Raw genomic sequence first — 5,048 nt, 5'->3', positions numbered from 1 at the left:
TTCACATGTGATGCATTTGCTCCATTGTTTACATTTAAGTTGGAGGCCCACTCTGATGATTTATGTCTTACATAGTGGGGCTTCAAAAGAATAGTATGGTGACATCTTAGTGTGGCTTGAAATGAATAGGATTATTAATGGGCTGATGGTTGGTGGTGCTACTATATAGGTAAGGTTGTCCAATATGAATGTTCAATACACACAATAGGTTGATCAGTAGCCAGTTAGCTAGCTGCTACAGTCCAATATGAATGTTCAATACACACTAGGTTGATCGGAAGCCAGTTAGCTAGCTGCTACGTCTTTAGCCGCACAGCTAGCTAACACAACTCGCTATTAAACAAAATCAAAATGGACTCCAGGCCTGGTGGTGGCAGCAGTGCACTACAACCACTTTTTACCGGAGCTTCCAGAGTGAAAAATAATTAGGCTATATAAAGAGGGCACGACAAAACCTATTCCCCCTCAGCAGACTGAAAAGGTTTGGCATGGGTCCTCAGATCACAACGAGGTTCTTCACTGACATGTTCAACTTCTCCCTGTCTGAGTCTGTCATACAACATGTTTCAAGCAGACCACCATAGTCCCTGTACCCAAGAACACCAAGATAACCTACCTAAATGACTACCGACCCGTAGCACTCACGTCTGTAGCCATGAAGTCCTTTGAAAGGCTGGTCATCTCTGTGGAGATGGGAGAACCTTCCAGAAGGACAACCACCTCTGCAGCACTCCGCCAATTAGGCCTTTATGGTAGAGTGGCCAGACGGAAGCCACTCCTTAGTAAAAGGCACATGACAGCCCACTTAGAGTTTGCCAAAAGGCACCCAAAAGATTCTCAGACCATGAGAAACAAGATTCTCTGGTCTGATGAAATCAAGATTGAACAATGGCCTGAATGCCAAGCGTGACGTCTGGAGGAAACCTGGCACCCTCCCTACGGTGAAGCATTGTGGTTGCAGAATCATGCTGTGAGGATGTTTTTCAGCAGCAGGGACTGGGAGGCTAGTCACAATTGAGGCTAAGATGAACAGAGCAAAGTACAGAGAGATTATTGATGACAACTTGCTCCAGAGATCTCAGGACCTCAGACTGGGGCGAAGGTTCACCTTCCAACAGGACAACGACCCTAAGCACCCAGCCAAGATAACAAAGGAGTGGCTTCAGGACAAGTCTCTGAATGTCCTTGAGTGGCCCAGCCAGAGCCCGGACTTAAACCTGATAGAACATCTCTGGAGAGACCTGAAAATAGCTGTGCAGCAACGATCCCAATCCAACCTGACAGAGTTTGAGAGGATCTGCAGAGAAGAATGGGAGAAGCTACCCAAATACAGGTGTGCCAAGCTTGTGTCGTCATATCCAAGAAGGCTCGAGGCTGTAATCACTGACAAAGGTGCTTCAACAAAGTACTGAGTAAAGGGTCTGAATACTTATGTAAATGTAGTATTTCAGTACAAATTTCTAAAAACCTGTTTTTGCTTTGTCATTATGGGGTATTGTGATGTCATTATGGGGTATTGTGATGACGGAAAAACATAATTTAATCAATTTTAGAATAAAGGTGAAGAAAGAATATGTTTTGGGAGTGAAAGAGGAGACAGAATATCAGATTAACACTAGTGAGTACTGTCTAACAAAATTTGGAAAAAGTCAAGGCGTCTGAAAACTTTCCGAATGCTGTCCTCTCCAAATTTAGCTGTATTTTATTGGTTGGAATTGTTTTAAGATGGCCATACCGTGGATTATTTAGCTGTTTGATTTGTAATTCTAGGACCTCTTTAGGTATAAAAATTAATATTTATATATACAGTACCAGTCAAAAGTTTGGACACACCTACCCATTCCAGAGATTTTCATTATTTTTACTATTTTCTGCGTTGTAGAATAATAGTGAAGACATCAAAACTATGAAATAACATATATGGAATCATGTAGTAACCAAAAAAAGTGTTAAAGAAATCAAAATATATTTTATGTTTGAGATTCTTCAAAGTAGCCACCCTTTGCCTTGATGACAGCTTTGCACACTCTTGGCAATGTAGAAAAAAGTTAAAATAAAGAAAAACCCTGCAATGAGTAGGTGTGTATATATATATAAAAGACATATTTAAATCAAATATTGAATTTGGGCTTTACCAATATTGCCTAACTAACAAACTAAGTGTTTGAAAACCTGTTTTGAAAATGCCACCAGCTGTCCATCACTACTGTAAATAAAACACAGCATCTTGTTTACATCCTGTTTACGTTCTTTATTTTAACCACGTCACAAATCATTTGTATCTACCTTTCCAATGTCTTTTAGAGTTTGGGATTTACAAATCTGCGCTTTTCATATAATTTTTTGTTGAATCCAGTTCGGATTTAAGTATAACTTTTGACTGACACCTTTAGTGAGAGGTCTAATGCTTTAATAGTTAATAATATCTACCCTCCAAATTAATATCTAAGGGGCATTTTTCACGCCATTATTAGTTACATTGTTTTAGTTTGAACGTGCAGACAGGCACTAAGAACAGCTGGAGCGTTTCCCTAGTCAGCGCCATTATGAATGCAATGCCCCTTTAAAGTGTGCTACCCAGTGGGACGGGGGTCCACCCCCCTTCCTCCTCCCCCCTTTCCCATGGGCTAGGTCCGTCTTCTGTGCGCGGCTCTGCGGCCCATCCCGTGCCCCTTGACCTCTTGCCTTGAACCTTGCGCGCCCACCGCTGTTTCAGTGGATACAGCTGGAGCAAGGCAGTCCCATTGTGAGCCACTCTGGAGACATGACCAATAGGACCAATATATATATTGTCCTGCTAATAACAGGGTTAATAATATATCAGTGAGAATATCAAAGGAGCATTTATATCATTCTAAATTAATAATAATAATAATCGCTTTGTTAAAAAAATATTTTGGAGATTTAGTTTTCAAAATAACGTAAATTGAGCAAGAAAAGGGACATTCTTGAACATGGGGTGAGACATTGTTACCAATTTGTACATAAAGCCAGTTAGTTATTTAGAATAATTTATTTCTGTTTTTAGAAGGAGAGAAATCAAAAGCCTACCATCACCTCATGGGTCTCGCAGTCGCGGCCGGCACAGGTATTGAACCAGCATCTGTAGCAACACAGTTTGCACTGCGATGCAGTGTCTTAGACCGCTGCGCCACTCGGGTGCTGTACGTTGTTGTGGAAGAAGAAGAGGGCGTTACAGTGAAAGAAGAGAAATAACATTTTAGAGAGGAAGAGGATCCTGTCTCAATAAAGGTGAAGAAGGAAGACATTTTGGGAGTGAAAGGGGAGGAGACAGAATATCAGATTAACACCAGTGAGTATTGTCTTAAAAACAGGGGCACAAACTATGCCGTTGTTGAACTAATGTGGGGTTTTTAAGGGTGATTCTACTGAAGTTCTAAACTTGTATATCCTGTTAGGGCTGCAAGCCCGATATCGGGACACCTCTGACAACATCCAGCTCAAGTGCAGGGCGCGAAATTCAAAATCTATTTTTTTTAAATATTTAACTTTCACACATTAACAAGTCCAATACAGCATTTGAAAGATAAACATCTTGTCAATCCAGCCAACATGTCCGATTTTTTAAATGTTTTACAGAGAAAACACCACATATATTTATGTTAGCTCACCACCAAATGAAAAAGAGGACAGACATTTTTCACAGCACAAGTAGGATCCAAGTAGCATGCACAAGCCAACCTAACTAACCTAGAACCAACCTAAATAACCTAGAAAAAACTACCTCAGATGACAGTCCTATAACATGTTACACAATAAATCTATGTTTTGTTCAAAAAATTTGCATATTTTAGCTATAAATCAGTTTTACATTACTGCTACCATCATAGCTACAGTCAGAAATCGCACGGGAGTAGCCAGAGAAAATACAGACACCAACGTCAACTACCTAATTACACATCATAAAACATTTCAGAGAAATATATGGTGGATAGCTAATGAAAGACAAAGATCTTGTGAATAAAGCCAATATTTCAGATTTTTAAAATGTTTTACAGCGAAAACACCACATATATTTATGTTAGCTCACCACCAAATACAAAAGACACAGACATTTTTCACAGCAACGGTAGCATGCAAGTAGCATGCACAAAGCTAACCAAACTAACCTAGAACCAACCTAAATAACCTAGAACCAACCTAAATAACCTAGAAAAAACTCCCTCAGATGACAGTCCTATAACATGTTACACAATAAATCTATGTTTTGTTCGAAAAATTTGCATATTTTAGCTATAAATCAGTTTTACATTACTGCTACCATCTTAGCCACCATCATAGCTACAGTCAGAAATCGCACGGCAGTAGCCAGAGAAAATACAGACACCAACGTCAACTACTAATTACACATCATAAAACATTTCAGAAAAATATATGGTGGATAGCTAATGAAAGACAAAGATCTTGTGAATACAGACAATATTTCCGATTTTTGAAGTGTTTTACAGCGAAAACACAATATATCGTTATATTAGCTTACTACAATAGCTAACACACAGCAGCATTGATTCTTGTCAAACGCTAGCGATAGCACAGTTCGACAGATATATGAAAAAGCATCCCAAATTGGGTCCTTATCTTTGTTGATTTTCCATCAGAATGTTCTCCAAAGGGTCCTTTGTTCAGAACCGTCTTCATTTGGACCCAGAACGAACGATGTCCCTCTTGAATTAGCAAGCACACTGGCCATGCCGTGCTAACCTCTCCGTCTTGACAAACTTCTTGCGTCGCATCACGTCTAAAGTCCAGAATAAATTTCAAAAATATAATTAAAGTATATTGAAAAAACATACTTTAGGATGATATTGTGACATGTATCAAATAAAATCGAAGCCGGAGGTCATATTCACCTATAACGAGGGTTTTCCAGGAGCGCAGTCCAGTTCCTACTTCGCGCCCAGAGATAAAAATAAAGTGCGCACTTCTCACTCCAAGATGTTGCATTCAGTCCCTGACAGAGATAATCAAGTCCTTTCTTCTCTCACTTCCGCATGACACCCAGGGGAAGGCGTGTGACGTGTTTCTAC

Source organism: Salvelinus namaycush, unplaced genomic scaffold (genome assembly GCF_016432855.1).
Source record: "Salvelinus namaycush isolate Seneca unplaced genomic scaffold, SaNama_1.0 Scaffold134, whole genome shotgun sequence".
NCBI classification, from domain to species: Eukaryota; Metazoa; Chordata; class Actinopteri; order Salmoniformes; family Salmonidae; genus Salvelinus; species Salvelinus namaycush.
The sequence above is the reverse complement of the archived record's forward strand: the minus strand, read 5'-3'. Positions refer to the sequence as shown.